This window comes from Bos mutus, chromosome 25 (assembly GCF_027580195.1).
Source record: "Bos mutus isolate GX-2022 chromosome 25, NWIPB_WYAK_1.1, whole genome shotgun sequence".
NCBI lineage: Eukaryota > Metazoa > Chordata > Mammalia > Artiodactyla > Bovidae > Bos > Bos mutus.
This window is the reverse complement of record NC_091641.1, coordinates 13,978,607-13,995,983: the sequence shown is the minus strand read 5'-3', so window position 1 is coordinate 13,995,983 and position 17,377 is coordinate 13,978,607. Positions and strand designations below refer to the sequence as shown.

The window sequence follows — 17,377 nt, the reverse complement described above, 5'->3', positions numbered from 1 at the left end:
TTTCTAGCGTATTAATTGTGTTTATTGTGAAAGAGTGTTGTGGTGGTGGTTTAGTCACTAAGTTGGGTCCGACTGCATGACAGGCTCCTCTGTCCATAGGATTCTCCAGGCAAGAATACTGAAGTGAGTTGCCATTTCCTTCTCCAGGGGATCTTCCCGACCCAGGAATCGAACCTGGGTCTCCTGCACTGCAGGCAGACTGAGCTATGAGGGAAGCCTGAAAGAGTGTTGGATTTTGTCAAATGCTTCTTCAGCGCCTATTAAGATTTATCAGGTGGTTTTTGGTCTTTTATTCTATTAATAATGGTGTGTGACATTAATCTATTTTCATATGTTAAGTCAGCTTTACACACATGGGATATACCACATTTGGTCATGGTGTGTGATCCTTTATATGTGTTGCTGGATTGATTTGCTGCTATTTTGTTGGAGATTTTTGCGTTTATATAGTGAATATTTGTTTATAGTTTTCTTGTATTGTTTTCGTCTGGTTTTGGAATCAGGGAAAACTGGCTTCACAGAATGAGTTGGAAAGTATTCCTATCTTTTCTGTATTTTGGAAGAATTTATGGGTTGGTGTTCATTCTTAATGTTTCATAGCATTCACCAGTGAAGCCATCTGGTCCTGGACTTTGGGGGAAGTTTTGTTTGCTAATTCAATTTCTTTACTTGTTATAGCTTTATTCAGATTACTTCTTTGTGAGTTGATTTTAGTACTCTGTGTTTTCTAGGAATTTGTCCATTTCATGTAGGTTTTGTAATTTGTTAGATTATAGTTTTTTATAGCATTCCCTATAGCCCTTTATAATCATTAATGTAAAGTCAGTAGTTATTTACTGATTTTAGTTTTGGGTCTTCTCTCTTTTGTTCTTGTTGTTCTAGCTAAGTGATTGTCAATTCTTCTGATCTTCTCAAAGAATCAACCTTTTATTTTGTTGATTTTCTGTATTCTTTTATTCTCTTCTGTATTTATTTCACTAATTATTTCCTTCTGGCTTTGGGTTTAGTTTGTTCTTCTTTTACTAATTTCTTGAAGTGGACAGTTAGGTTGTTGATTTGAAATCTTCTTAATTTTTAAAATTTAAAAGTTGAAAATTGAGATATAATTTACATAACATTGTATAAGTTTAAGATGTATAACATGCTAACTTGAGATCTTTTTTTATGCCATAAGTTTATTTACAAAGATAACAAGGCTGCTGAGTTCAAATGTTTGATCCTTTTTTCAGAGATTGCACCGCTTAAAATGATCCTCTTCATATCTGTCTCATGGATAATTTTTTAAGCAATTAATGTCTTACTATAAAGAAAAGTGCAGCAAATCCAGTCCCAGAGCACAAAATCATGCTAGTAACTTACACTTGTTTTCCACTGAAAATGGTATATTCTTCCCTGGACTTTCCTCCTAGTGGCTCCTACAGACCACGAAGATTGTGAACCTCTGGACGCTATGTCCCATCATAGTGCCAAAGGCGCAGAGACTGAAGGCACAAGAAATGGCAGCAGGGTACCATGCACTCCTTTCCTCATGACCTTGTTCCCCTGAGTTGAGTTTTTTTTTTAACTAGAAGTATTTACAGCTATAAATTTTCTCATAGTGTGGCTCTTGCTGCTTTTGTTACATACCATAGGTTTTGTGTTTTTATCTTAAAGTATTTTCTAACTTCCCTTACGATTTCTTCTTTGGCTTATTGGTTATTTAGGGGAGTAGTGTTTATTTTCACATCTTTGTGTGAATTTCCTAAGCTTTTTTTCTGCTATTGTTTTCCAGTTTCATTCCATTATCTTTGGAGAATGTACTTTGTATGATTCCAGTCCTTTAAATTTACCAAGACTTCTTTTATGGCCTGTTTTAGAGAATGTTAACATGTGCACTTGAAAACAAAATATATTCTGCCATTGTTGTTTGGACTGTTTTATAGATGTTTGCTGTATCTAGTTGACTTGAGTGTTGTTCAGGTCTTCTGGTTCCTTGTGAATCCTTTGTCTGGTTATGTTATCCATATTGAAAGTAGAGTATTGAAGTCTCTAACTATTATTATTGAATTATCTATTTCTTCTTTCAATTCTATCAGTTTGTAGTTGTTGCTTCTTATATTTGGGGTTTTTGTTAGGTGCATATGTGTTTACATATGTACCTAATATGTTGACATACTTTCTACAAGTATGTCTTATAGAAAGCATATATATGGATTTTTTTTAATTGTTTTTTATTTCTGTTTTGATCCATTCTGCCAATCCTCACCTCTTGAGTGTTTAATCCATTTACATTTAATGTGATTACTGGTATATTAGGATTTATTGGGTTGACCAAAAAGTTCATTCAGGTTTCCTGGTAACATCTTATGGAAAAATCCAGTGAACTTTTTGGTCAACTGAATGTGCTGTACTTGGTTGCTGAGTCATGCCCGACTCTCTGTGACCCCGTGGATGATAGCCCGCCAGTCTTCTCTGTCCATGGGGATACTCCAGGCAAGAATACTGGAGTGGGTTGCAATGTCCTCTTCCAGGACATCTTCCCAACCCAGGGATCGCAGCCAGGTCACCCACAATGCAGGCGGATTCTTTACTGTCTGAGCCACCAGGGAAGCCCTGGCCAATCGAATATGTCTCCCATTTTGCTATTTGTTTTCTATATGTCTTAACGTCTTTTTAGTTTCTCTATTCCTCCTATTCCTATACAAGAAATAAAGGGAGCCCTTAATGCTGAAATGAAAAGACACTAGACAGTAACCCAAATCCACACGAAGAAATAAGCACTAATAAAGGTAACTGCACAGATAAATACAAGAGACGGTGAACATATTTTTGCTTGTAACTTGTTTCTATATGAAAGAAGACAGCTGCATAAAGCAATAACTATAAAACTGTTGACAGGATTAAATTTTTTTGTATTAAAATTTTCCAGTATATGTTTTCATTAGCTTATTTCTTTTATTATAATATTTTTTATTTTTCTGGAGATTACAGTTAATATCTTAGAGCAATCTACTTTGGATTAATATCAATTTAATTTCAATAGTACACAAAAACTTTGTTTTAATAGAGTTCTGCTCATTTCCTCTTTCTTTGTATTCTTATTGCAAGGTGCATACTTTGTATTACGATCCTGTCAACGGTTTTATAGTTATTGCTTTATGCAGTTGTCTCCTTTTGTATAAAAAATAAGTTACAAGCAAAAATATGTTCACTGTCTTTTGTATTTATCTGTGCAGTTACCTTTATTAGTGCTTATTTCTTCATGTGGATTTGGGTTACTGTCCAGTCTTTTCATTTCAGCATTAAGGGCTCCCTTTATTTCTTGTATAGGAAGAAATCTACTTTTTTCCTTAAAAAATATTTTTAAGGAAAGGAAGCAGCCCTTCTAGCATTGAATTCTTTCAGTTTTGTTTACTGGGAATGTCTTAGTTTCTCCTTCATTTTTGAAGGATAGTTTTACTGGATATAGAATTTTTGATTGATATTCTTTGTCATTTAGCACTGTGAATATGTCATCTCACTGTCTCTGGCCTCTGGTTTTGACTGAGAAGTCAGCTCATTATCTTACTGAGGATTTTCAATGCAGCAAGTCACTTTTTTCTTGGTATCTTCAATATCATGTTTTTGGCTTCTGACAGTTTGATTATAATGTGTATAACTATACATCTCTTCGATTTATCCTACTTGATGTTTAGAGATTAATATTTTTGACTGAATTTAGGGTGTTTTCAGCTATTTCTATAAGTCTGATTTTTTCTTTTTGTCTTCTGAGACTTTGGCATATTTTGGTAAACTTGATGATATCCCACAGATCTGAGGCTGAATTCATTTTTGTTCATTCTTCTTTCTGTTATTCAGACTGAAGATTGATCTCTCTTTAAGTTTGCAGATTCTTCAGCTAGCTTAAATCTACTGTGGAGCCCCTTTAGTGAAGTTTTCATTTTAATTATTGTACTTTTCAACTCCAGAATGTCTGCTTTTTTTTAAAGAATAATTTTTATCTCTATTGATACTCTCTATTTGGTGAGAAATCATTTTCATAATTCATTTTAATTCTTTAGACATGCTGTCCTTTAGTTCTTTGAATGTATTTACAATAGCTGATTTAAACTCCTTATCTACTAAATCTAATACCTGGGCTTCCTCGGGGATAGTTTTTATTGGCTGCCATTTTCCCCCTGTGTTTGGGTCATACTCTCTTGTTTTGGTGTGTCCTTCATGCTTTTTGCTGAAAAATGGACATTTTAAATATTGTAATGCAGCTACTCTGGAAATCACCCTCTCTCCCAGGGGTTTGTTGTTTTTGCTGTTTGCTTTTTACTTTTTTGGACTAATTCTGTTAACTCTGTAGCCTTTGTCCTGTGTAACCACTGAAGTCTCTGCTTGGTTTTCTTAGTGGTTAGCAAATGATTGGGCAGATTTCCTTAATGTATTCAACCCATAAGTCCCCAGCCTAGTGGAGGGACCCTGTGTGTGTGTGTGTCTCTCCGTGTGTTATGGCTCCCTTCATGCACCAGCAGTTTACATTGTGCCTTAACCTTTACTTTCTGCTTGTGTAGAACATCAAGATCAGACAGAGGTAAGAGTAGGGCCTTCCTAGGCCTTTCCTGGGTATGTACGTGCCTTCCAGATTCCTAAAAATATGTTGAAGCTTTTCTGAACCTTCTATGTACATCTCTTTCCTCAGTTTTTCCTTTTAAGTTTTTGAATCAATGTATTTGCCCCAGTTGTTGTTGCCACTGCAGACAGCTGTGGCATTAAAAAAATTGTCTCTGATTATTTTAACAAATGCCCTGGGATAGGATTGTTCACATTGAGGGTGCTTGGATTCAGGTCCAGTAAGGATAAGCCCTGAGAATGGAGTTTTTCCAGTGAGCTGCTGGACAAGTTAAGTAGTACAGTTCTTTTTTAAAATAATGTTATTGATTTATTTTTGGCTGTACTGGATCTTTGTTGCTGTGCAGGCTTTTCTCTAGTTGTGGCAGGTGGGTGCTACTTTCTAGTTGTGGTGCTCTGGCGTCTCAATGCAGGGTTTTCTCTTGGGTCAAAACAGGCTTTAGAGCACGTGGGCTTCAGTAGTTGCGGCTCCCGGCCTCCAGAGGGCAGGTTCAGCTGTTGTGGCACCGGCTTAGTTGCCCCACAGCATGTGGGATCTTCCTAGACTAGTGATCGAACCTCTGTCTCCTGCATTGGTAGGCGGATTCCTTACCACTGAGCCACCAGGGAGGCCCTAAGTAGTACAGTACAGTCCCATGGACTATAGCCCGTTCTATACTATACTGTACTATAGTACAGTTCTTTAGAGATGTGGTTTTGAAGGGGCCTGCTAACCTCTTCTGCTCCTTAAGTGGCTTCTGGGCTGCTGTTATTCACAGCTGCCACGTTTACTGGTTGTTGGTTTCCCAGGCTTCCATGGAGCTGGGAAGAGGGAAATAGGGCAAGTTGAAATGCCATAAAGCTTGCTTTGCTTACTGAAAGTCAGCTGCTTTTCATGAATAAATGTTTCTTAAATTGTTGCAAGCTTTTGGTTAGTTTTAAGATCTCTGAAAAAATTGGTTTTGATCATTTGTGCCAGCGTTCTCATCAATGTTATTGACGATCACGCTTTTAGAGGTCTTTCCTCTGCCATGCTGGATGTGTTACCTTTAGGCTTTTCTTATATTTATGTCATAGAAGTGTTTCATATGTTAGTTTTAGCACATTTTTTAGGTTACTGATAACTTCAAGACATTTTTGTTTTTCCTGTTTGCTTGTATTTTTCTGCACTCTGATTAAGCTGACTACTTGTATTATTTTCTGAATACATGCTATCCCTTTCTAGTTTGAGGCTTCTTATTATCTTATTTTCTCTGCTCAAAACACTCTTTCTTCCATCACTCCCACAGTGGGAGTTCTGTTTATCTTCTAAGATTCATTTATGAGCCTATGGATGTGATCCTTTCTTGGAAAACTTGTATTTTTTCACATCTTTTGTATGACCTTTTAATTCCATCATATATATATATAGAGAGAGAGAATATGCATCCTAATTTCTTGTCTTTTCCACCCTCCTGCTAAATGCTAGTTCTTTGAAGGCAAATGATGAATCATACTCATTTATATGCTCAGTAAATATTTATTTAATTGAAGTGTAAGAGTAAGGTTTTATAGCAAGAATGTTCCACATTTTGAGTATTGTTACTGGGAATTGCATTTTATTCATTTATTATTGAACTCCAGGAAGAGGTCTACTCTGGAAAAATATACCAACCACACCCTATACTATATAATCTTTAGCAAGGTACAGGAATATAAGAGTATAAAGGCAAAATTCAATTTTTCTCATAGAAATTATTTTAATAGTGATTTCTAATCAAAGATTTGATACCCAAATTTTTATGAAGAAGGTCGCAGAATTCCAGCTGTAAGTAACTTTGTGTCAGACACATAATTTCTCTTGACAGAAGTGGGGATTTATTTACATTTGAGAGTGATTGTACTGAAGCAAAACTAAACTGCAGAAAAACACAGGAATTGTAGAGCTGCTTGATGCCTTTCACGTACGTCTGTTATTTCTTGGGACCAGATCTAGCTCTCCATTCTTGATCCCATCTTGATGAAGTCATCAGGGACTTGCAGAAAGTGTGCAAAAATGCATGGTATTCGTTTATACAAATAAAGCAGAATGCATACATGGATTTAGAGTTTTTTTCTATCATTCTAATTAGATCTGAGATGACTGAAATAGGATAAATCAAAAGCTAGGTGCATTTTTTAAATCATAGGCTGATGAAAGCCTTATAACACTGCCAGAGTTTTAAATTCACTTCATTTGCATATTCATGTTGTCTGTGTTGCTTTTTGTTTATGCCAAGCCTAGGGAAGCACTATGGAATTGTCATCATAGTTTTAGAGCCAGACCTGTATCCAGCTTGGTTTGCCAGGTATTGATATCTTAAATGAGTTGCTTATTCTTTCTGAGCTTCAGTTTCCTTGTATGTAAAATGATTCTGGGACAGAAGTGTTAATTTATCTTCTGGTTTGTTGCAGTGAGACTAAGAGAGTACAAAAAAAAGTAAGATTCTGATTTATTCATCAATGAGAGTATGAAATGATAGATGAAATAGACTGATCAATAAAGAAAGTGGATTAGAAGAGCAAGGGCCAGAGGGGGAAAAACAAGAATTGAACTTTGTACTTTAGTCTTTCTGAATATAGTCAAACTGTATTTTCACATTGGAATCAGGAAGAAAGATTGATCAGTATTCTAATTATAGTGTAATTATAGTGAAATGTTAGCTGTCTGGGATTTTAGTGAGAAAAAAAGTTTAGTGGGTTCACGCAACATTTATTGATGTGCAATATGCAGGTAGGATAAAAATGTAGTCAGTATCTTTATAGCTAATTACACTCATAGAATCTAGTTATATTAACTTGTTGGCAATCAAGAATCCATTAACTCATTCAAAAGTTCCTACTTTCAAGAAGTACACAATCTACTGAAAAAAGACGAATTACATAAGAAGAAATAAGATATGGGTAAGTACAAGGGCACTAGGAAGGACACCTGTGTCGAATGACGAGAGCTGTGAGGAAAGCTTCCTAGAAGGGATAGTCTTGAAACTGAATATTGAAGGACGAGTAGGAGTCGTAAGTGGTGCTTCAGGTTGTTAAGATGAAGGCAGCATTGGGTGAGAGAGAGTGTGTGTGTGTGTGCATTTGGGGTGTTGATGATGTGGAGTAGTAAAAGCAGAGGCTGAGGGCCAGGTGAGGACTAGATCATGAAGGGCCTTATGTTATGGTGAGGACTTTTTTCTGAAAGAAGTAGAAAGCCATTGAAGAGTTTTAAGCAGGGGAGTGTCATAAGTTTATTTACATTTTAGAGAGATCTCTCCTGAAACAGGATAGTGAATGAACTGACTAAAGGAAGTCAGAGAGTAGTAGTCAGGAGGCTATGGAGTTATCTTTGAGAATAAGATGAGGGTGAGACTTAAAGCCATACCAACAAGGGAAGAAAAGGGAGAAGAAAAGATTCAAGAGCTATAAAGGAGGCAGAATTGATAGGACTTTATCTGCTGTGTATGAAGAGATTAAGGAAGGAGCTACAGAAAGGCTCCCAGATTTTTAGCTTGTGCATTTGGGAGGAAGTGGTTCATTTACCAGTAGAGAAAACTAAAGAGGAGGATTGATTTACTAGAGAAAATATGTTCCATTTTGTGTTCTTTGAATTTGATAGGCCCAGTGGAAAATCCAGATAGAGTTTATCCCTTGGTTTTTGAATGATCAGTTCTTGGGATTTAGCATAAAAGTTTTGGCTGCATATAGATTTGTGAGGCATCAGAAAATAAATAGGGGGCTGCCATAGATGAAGCTGGGTGAGTGTAGGAGTGTGGTTGAGGGAACCCAGTTGTTCTTTGTTGTTCAGTCGCTAAGTTGTGTTCTGACTCTTTGTGACCCTATGGACTGGAGCATGCCAGGCTCCTCTGTCTTCCACTATCTCCTGGAGTTTGCTCAAATTCATGTTCACTGAGTTGGTGATGCATCTCATCCTCTGCTGCTGTCTTCTCCTTCAATCTTTCCAAGCATCAGGGTGTCTTCGCATCAGGTGGCCAAAGTATTAGAGCTTCAGCAGTAGTCCTTCCAATGAATATTCAGGGTTGATTTCCTTTAGGATTGACTGGTTTGCTCTCCTTGCAGTTCAGGGCACTCTCAAGAGTCTTCTCCAGCACTTCTCCAGTTTGAAAGCATCAGCTCTTTGGTGCTTGGCCTTCTTTGTGGTCCAACTCTCACGTCTGTATATGACTACTGGAAAAACCAATGGTGGTGGTGGTTTAGTCACTAAGTCATGTCCAACTTTTGCTACCCCATGGACTGTAGCCTGCCAGGCTCCTCTGTCCATGGGGTTCTCCAGGCAGAAATACTGGAGTGGGTTGCCATTTCCTTCTCCAGAGGATCTTCCCTACCCAGGAGTCAAACCTGGGTCTCCTTCATTGCAGGCAGATTCTTTACTGACTGAGCTACAAGGGAAGCCCCAGAAAAACCAATGCCATAAGTTAAATGATGTTTTGTGACTGGTTTAAAAATTTATGTACGTAGTTGGGGCTGTTTTTTGAGGCTTTCTATTTTGTTCCATTGATTAATATTAGTATCATAACAGTTAAAATATTTTTGCTACCACCTTAATATCTGTATGGTTCTTTCCAAAGTGTTGGAAAAGTTGTTTTCCCCATCTTCTATGAATTTTGTAGATTCAACTGAAAAAACTCAGTTGGAATAATGACTGGGATTGCAAAATTGTTTCATGACCTCCAGATTACTTTGGTTTTGTTTATTTGTAGTTCCTGGTTTCATTTTTGACATTATTTGTTGAACATTTGCTTTCTTTCAGATGACTCTGTAGGCATTTTAAAGAGATTTAAGAAAGAAGATTTCACTAGTGCTTATTCATCTATAAATTCCTTTATATTTTATTTGATAATAGTGCACCTGCTGCGTGAGTGATGAATGGGTTTTAATTTGTGCTCTAAGGGAGCTTATAGTTTAGTGGGGGTAAACTAACCACAATACAGTGCATGAGTGTGCAAACTAATGTGTTTTTACCAAGGCTTGAGGTTACAGAAGAAGAAGCAATTGATTTTGAGGGGAAGGGGGATGAGTAAAGAGCACTCAGGAGGCATGGACGACAGAGAATGGGGCTTGACACAGGAGGCAGCAGCATGGGAAGGGGCCAGGTGTGTGTGGAGGGCCTGGTGTGGATGCGGGGTGGTCCTGAAAGGGGCAGGCTTCTGGGGGGAGTGCCAAGACATGAAGCTAGAGGAAGAGCCGAAGCCAGTGTATGAGGGGTGCCACAGGCCTGTGTTCTTTAGAGGTCCTTTCACAGGTTGTTCACCTGATGGTCACAGCAGCCTGGGAAACAAGAGAACTTGCAGGTGTTCCTTTATCTTTGCGTTGTCTCTTCGGTCTTACTTCTTATACTTTCTACTCTAATTATATCTGGAAAAGAGTTTATCATTATCCCTGTTTTATGAATGAGGAACTTGATGCTCAATGATTTATCTAGTTCCATGTGACTAAGATAAAATGACTTTCAGATTAGAGCCCAAGTTTTCTGACTAATACACTAGGCTGCCTTTATATTATTTCAGTGGCATCTTCTTTTCTATTTTTCCTATTGTAGTTACTTGAATAGTTTCCTATTCTAAACTTGAGAGGTTGGTGGGAAAATTGCCCAGTTGAATAACTGAATAAGAATGTATAGTTTGAGCAAAGTTGTTCTTTCTTTTCTTTGGGTTCTCTCTCATGGGTGACTTAAAAAGACGATAAACGTAAGTGAAGAATCCAGGATAGGAAGGCTAGCCTGCCGTGGGCTCTGACTTATAAGTCTGAGAAGGTTAGAACTTGGTAACTTGAACTTTTTGTTTTATTTCATTTAACCTTTTATTATAAAAATTTTCAAACATATGCAGAAATAAATTATGTTGAGCCCTCAAGTACCCATCGCTCAGCTTCAACAGTGATTAACTCGTAGTCATATAATTTCTCTCCTTCCCACACATCTGCCTTCAGATATTTTTGAAGTAATTCCCAGACATCATTTCACTGGATTTGAACTTTAGAAATGCCACGCTTGAGTTTAACATGTGCTGTTGTCTCTATTTGTGTCCTAGACATTCAGTTCAGTTGCTCAGTCATGTCTGACTCTTTGCGACCCCATGAACTGCAGCTCGCCAGGCCTCCCAGTCCATCACCAACTCCCGGAGTCCACCCAAACCCATGTCCATTGAGTCAGTGATGCCATCCAACTATCTCATCCTCTGTCATCTCCTTCTCCTCCTGCCCTCAATCTTTCCCAGCATCAGGGTCTTTTCAAATGAGTCAGCTCTTCACATCAGGTAGCCAAAGGATTGGAGTTGCAGCTTCAACATCAGTCCTTCCAATGAACACCCAGGACTGATCTCCCCCAGAATGGACTGGTTGGACCTCTTTGCAGTCCAGGGGACTCTCAAGAGTCTTCTCAACACCACAGTTCAAAAGCATCAATTCTTCACTGCTCAGCTTTCTTTGTAATCCAACTCTCACATCCATACATGACCACTGGAAAAACTTAGCCTTGACTAGACGGACCTTTGTTGACAAAGTAATGTCTCTGCTTTTTAATATGCTATCTAGGTTGGTCATAACTTTCCTTCCAAGGAGTAAGCGTCTTTCAATTTCATGGCTGCAATCACCATCTGCAGTGATTTTGGACCCCCAAAAAATAAAGTCAGCCACTGTTTCCCCATCTATATGCCATGAAGCGATGGGACTGGATGCCATGATCTTAGTTTTCTGAATGTTGAGCTTTAAGGGAACTTTTTCACTCTCCTCTTTCACTTTCATCCAGAGGCTCTTTAGTTCTTGTTCACTTTGTGCCATAAGGGTGGTGTCATCTGCATATCTGAGGTTATTGATATTTCTCCAAGTGATCTTGATTCCAGCTTGTGTTTCTCCAGCCCAGCGTTTCTCATGATGTACTCTGCATATAAGTTAAATAAGCAGGGTGACAATATACAGCCTTGACGTACTCCTTTTCTATTTGGAACCAGTCTGTTGTTCCATGTCCAGTTCTAACTGTTGCTTCGAGATCTGCATACAGGTTTCTCAAGAGGCCGGTGAGGTGGTCTGGTATTCCCATCTCCTTCAGAATTTTCCACAGTTTATTGTGATCCACACAGTTAAAGGCTTTGGCATAGTCAATAAAGTAGAAGTAGATGTTTTTCTGGAACTCTCTTGCTTTTTCGATGATCCAGCTGTTGTTGGCAATTTGATCTCTGGTTCCTCTGCCTTTTCTAAAACCAGCTTGAACATATGGAAGTTCACAATTCACGTATTGCTGAAGCCTGGCTTGGAGAATTTTGAGCATTACTTTACTAGCATGTGAGATGAGTGCAATTGTGCGGTAGCTTGAGCATTCTTTGGCATTGCGTTTCTTTGGGATTGGAATGAAAACTGACCTTTTCCAGTCCTGTGGCCACTGCTGAGTTTTCCAAATTCGCTGACATATTGAATGTAGCACTTTCACAGCATCATCTTTCAGGATTTGAACTAGCTCAACTGGAATTCCATCACCTCCACTAGCTTTGTTCTTAGTGATGCTTCCCTAAGGCCCCTTTGACTTCACATTCCAGAATGTCTGGCTCTAGGTGAGTGTGAGTGATCACAGCATTATCTGGGTGATTATCACATTATCACAGTGATTAATTGCGTTGTGAAAATCTTTTTTGTACAGTTCTTCTTTGTATTCTTGCCACCTCTTCTTAATATCTTCTGCTTCTGTTAGGTCTGTACCATTTCTGTCCTTTATTGAGCCCATCTTTACATGAAATGTTTCCTTGGTTTCTCTAATTTTCTTGAAGAGATCTCTAGTCTTTCCCATTCTATTGTTTTCCTCTATTTCTTTGCACTGATCACTGAGGAAGGCTTTCTTATCTCTCCTTGCTATTCTTTGGAACTCTGCATTCAAATGGGTATATCTTTCCTTTTCTCCTTTGCTTTTCACTTCTCTTCTTTTCACAGCTATTTGTAAGGCCTCTTCAGACAACAATTTTGCTTTTTTGCATTTTTTTTTTCTAAGGGATGGTCTTGATTCCTGTCTCCTAAACAGTGTCACAAATCTCAGTCGATAGTTCATCAGGCACTCTGTCTATCAGATCTAGTCCCTTAAATCTATTTCTCACTCCCACTGTATAGTCATAAGGGATTTGATTTAGGTCGTAACTGAATGGTCTAGTGGTTTTCCCCACTTTCTTCAATTTCAGTCTGAATTTGGCAATAAGGAGTTCATGATCTGAGCCACAGTCAGCTCCCGGTCTTGTTTTTGCTGACCGTATAGAGCTTCTCCATCTTTGGCTGCAAAGAATATATAATCAGTCTAATTTTGGTGTTGACCATCTGGTGATGTCCATGTGTAGAGTCTTCTCTCGTGTTGTTTAAAGAGAGTGTTTGCTATGACCAGTGTGTTCTCTTGGCAAAATTCTATTAGCCTTTGCCCTGCTTCATTCCGTACTCCAAGGCCAAATTTGCCTGTACTCCAGGTGTTTCTTGACTTCCTACTTTAACATTCCAGTCCCCTATAATGAAAAGGACATCTTTTTTGGGTGTTAGTTCTAAAAGGTCTTGTAGGTCTTCATAGAACCGTTCAACTTCAGCTTCTTCAGCGTTACTGGTTGGGGCATAGACTTGGATTACTTTGATTTTGAATGGTTTGCCTTGGAAACGAACAGAGATCATTTTGTCGTTTTTGAGATTGCATCCTAGTACTGCATTTTGGACTCTTTTGTTGACTATGAGGCATTAGGTCCAGCTTTTTCCCTTCTGGCCATGGGATTTATTGAAACGAAAATCCCAGTACACTCCCAGAGTCCCAGTAGATTCCCAGAGATCAGCAGTTGTGTATACTGTATTCTTCTTACCATTTGTTTTAGTGCCAGTCAGTCCCCAGGGGGTGGCTAGAAAAAGATATTCCTGTGTTGGTACTCTGATCATGAGCAGACATAAAGATTGGTTTTACAGCAGTGGGTTTATTTGAAGTTTCTGCTAAATGACAAAACTCATTCAAATTAACCTCTGGACACTTACTAATCATCAAGTTCAAAGACATGAATTTTTCTTTTTGCTAAAAAGCTGGAAGCAAATAGAGAAACCATCTCTGGACAGGACTTTGGACAGGAGGCAAGGTAGCATTGGCTATTTCTGTTTGCCCCATTGGTTGGCATGAATAAGCACAGAAAGCAAGAAGCTAATGATTAACAAAGGAAAGAAAGCTTTTAGGGGATTGTTGCATTCCTATAATTTATCTTTTGCTGGAAAATCTACCCAGAATATCTTTGTATGTAGCACATGGCTACCTTCCGGATTTTAAAGGAAGGATGTAAAGAATGTGCTCATGAGCACATGTGGGCCTGTGTGTATGTGCCGAGTGTTGGGCATGGTCTGCTGACTACCAGTCTCTTACACCACTATGTTTGTTGACTGAAACTGTTTGCTTAGAAATCTTTATAAAATTGACAGTGATCCAAATATGAAGTTTAATGTCAGCCTTTTCTTTTTCTCCAGAACTTTATTTCTGGGAGTCTTTGATTTGGCTTTCTGGGGAAGAGAAGTCTTGTTAATAGTAATTTTTCAGATATGTCTGAGGCTGTGCTTTTTCTTTCTCCTGGAGATAAAGATGAGACTGAACTTTCTCATGTTTCCTTCTAGCTCAGCCTCAGCTTTGTAAATGTCCCATTTGAGAAAATGTTGAGCCTCCTTGTCTGAAAATACAGTGATGTGGACTTTAGGAAATGGAAAGAGGCCAGTGTAAGAGTGCATGTGTGTGCATATGCAGGCGGACAGTGGTCAAATATGTAATGGTAATTATCAGACAAGCTTTCTTCTTAAATTATAGAGCTACTTTTTCCCAGAGATTGAGAAGACTCAGTATTGAGGTATGAATAGAGGCCTCAAGCTCTGCAGAGTCTCTTTTCTATAGATGTTTTCTTCTGAGTCTGAGTAGTTTACTGATGCTTTTTGAAGGCTCAGTGTACACTGCGACCTTGTGCTCTGTGAAGCATGCTGTGGTAGGGAACGGGACATAGACAAGGTTTCTGAGCTTCAGGACTTTAAAATCTTTTGGAGTAAGTAAAATATACCCAATAAATGAAGTGACCTTCAAAGAACAGGTAAGATTTAAAGAGGTGGTGAGAAGAATGTGCTACTTGGGCCTTGGACCAAATGATGTAAAGTAGCATTCATGCTCTATGATTCTTCAAGTTAAGAAACATCTAAAGGACAGGACCTTGGGCTTCATAAACTTAGTAAAAAGTAATGAGAATATTTCTGGGGAAACCGAGAATCCTCTTCTTTTCCTTTTCTGTATCTCTTACAAGGCCTTTGACTACTGTCTTACTTGCTTTTGAACATTTGGAAGGGGAGATAGAACATACTTTTTTCCCCTAAGTGTGTTGGGGAAGACAGTGTTCAATTTAAAATACAACAGTAATGAAGGCTTGAAAAAATCACCTCAAATTATGTTAATTGACTCAACCATCAAGTTGTGAGGACACATGCTGGGATACATGGCAGGGTTTTCTTTACCCCAAACTGTCCCTTAGTGAAGAGGAAGTTGCCTTCATTTGAGTCCTTATGCTATGCTATGCTAAGTCGCTTCAGTCGTGTCCGACTCTGTGCGACCCCATAGACAGCAGCCCACTAGGCTCCACCATCCCTGGGATTCTCCAGGCAAGAATACTGGAGTGGGTTGCCATTTCCTTCTCCAATGCATGAAAGAGAAAAGTGAAAGTGAAGTCGCTCAGTCGTGTCCGACTTTTAGCGACCCCATGGAGTGCAGCCTACCAGGCTCCTCCGTCCATGGGATTTTCCAGGCAAGAGTACTGGAGTGGGGTGCCATTGCCTTCTCCAAGCCTCTAATGTGAAGAAGCCTCTACTATTTCACTTTGAACAGCAAACTACTGTTTTGGAATAGTGTTAATAAGCCTGACTTCCATCAGTGCTTTTGATGACTATTGACAGAATCAGTAGAATGAGACAGAGGAATTTAACGTGAGATTTAGTGTTGGATGTCTTCAAATAAACCTTTTCAAGACCATTTTGAAAGATAATACCAGGCTTTGAGCAAAGGATTGACACGTTCTGACTTAAGTTTTGGAAAGACCTCTTTGGCTGTTGAGTTGAGAACAGACTGTGGGGGGCAGGAGCAGAAGTAAGGGCACCTTTCAGAAATCCTGGTGGAGAATCTGGATGGTCCTAGTGGAAATGTTAAGTGGTGGGATTCTGACTATATTTTGAAGGGAGAGCTGGCAGAAATTTTATCAGATTTGAATGTAGGGTAATGAGAAAGAGGTAAATAAAATATGTATTAAAAGTTTTAAAATCAAGCACATCTTACACCCTTTGACCTAGCAATTCCTCTTTTAAAAATTCAGAGTAGGACTTCCCTGGTGGTCCATTGGTTAAGAATCTACCTGCCAATGCAGGGGACGGGTTCAATCCCTGGTCCAGGAAGATCTCACATGCCACGGAACAACTAAGCCCGGGCTCCACAACTACTGAGCATTCTGGAGCCTCAGGCTGAAATGTAGGTTTCATTTCTATAGAACTCAGGAGTGCACTTGTTAGGTTGTATGATAAGTATATGTTTAAATATAAACGTAAGTATGTTTATATTTATTAGACTCTGCCAGACTCTCTTTTTCCGTAATTTTTATTGGAGTATTGTTGATTTACAATGTTGTGTTAGTTTCTGCTGTACAGAAGAGTGAATCAGTTATGCACATATCCACTCTTTCTTAGATTGTTTCCCCATATATGTCATTCGACTGCACAGACTCTTTTTTATAGTGGACATACCATTGTGCAATGTATGAGAAAGAGTTGCTCCTTATCTTTGTCAGCACTTGATATTGTCTGTCAGAATTTTTTATTTAAGCCATCCTAATAAGTGTGTAGTCCTTTTTTTTTTAAGCAGTATTATTGAGATGTAATCCACAAACCATAAATTTTCCCACAACCTGGGTTTAGAACACTTTCATCAGCCCAAAAAGAAACCACATATTTGTCACTGCCATCTTCCTTTTCCCCTCAGCCCCAGGAACCTACTAATTTTTGTCTCTACAAGTTTGCCTTTTCTGCATATTTTGTATAAATGAGATCATACAATATGTGATCTTTTATGAGCTTCTTTAGTCAATTAGCATAATGTTTTTAAGGTTCATCCAAATTGTAACATGTATCAGTACTCCTTTTTATGACTGAATAATACTCTATTGCATGGATGCACCATTTATTATTTACTCATTTATCAGTTGATGGACATTCGGGTTGTTGCTACTTTCTGGTGATGAATAATGATGCCACAAACATTTGTGTACAAGTTCTTTTTGTGGGCACATGTATTCAGTTCTCTTGGGTGGAATTGCTGGATGGTATGGTAACTCTGTGTTTAATTTTTTGAGGAACTGACTTACTGTTTTCTAAAGTGACTATGCCCTCACCAGTTTACAGTCCCACCCACTGGCATATATGAGGGTTTCAGTTTCTCCACATTTGTTACTGTCTTCATTTGTTATTCTCTTCATTTGTTACTGTCTGTGTTTTTTATTGTTGCTGTTTAGCAGGTTTGAAATGGTATCCCATTTTGGTATTGATTTGCATTTTCCTAAGACTAACATTGTTGAGCATTTTTTCATGTGCTAATTAACTATTTGTATGCCTTCTTTGGAAAAGATCTGTTTAGAGTTTTTGTCCATTTTTTATTGGGTTATTTGTCCTTACTGATGAATTGTAAGTTCTTTATATTTTCTGGATACAGGTCCCTTACTGGAGATGTGATTTGCATATATCTTCTCCCAGTTTTTGGTTTGTCTCTCACTTTTAGGATATT

The 17,377-nt window shown here is 38.4% G+C and overlaps 1 protein-coding gene and 1 pseudogene across 1 annotated transcript in view; one reads left to right on the top strand and one right to left on the bottom strand.

The window, feature by feature from the left end:
* Nucleotides 1–17,377, top strand: part of TPST1 (tyrosylprotein sulfotransferase 1) — a 106,304-nt gene that overhangs the window by 9,357 nt on the left and 79,570 nt on the right. The gene's annotated exons all lie outside the window — the stretch shown is intronic.
* On the bottom strand, nt 1,257–1,462 carry LOC106700577 (cytochrome c oxidase subunit 7C, mitochondrial pseudogene; annotated as a pseudogene).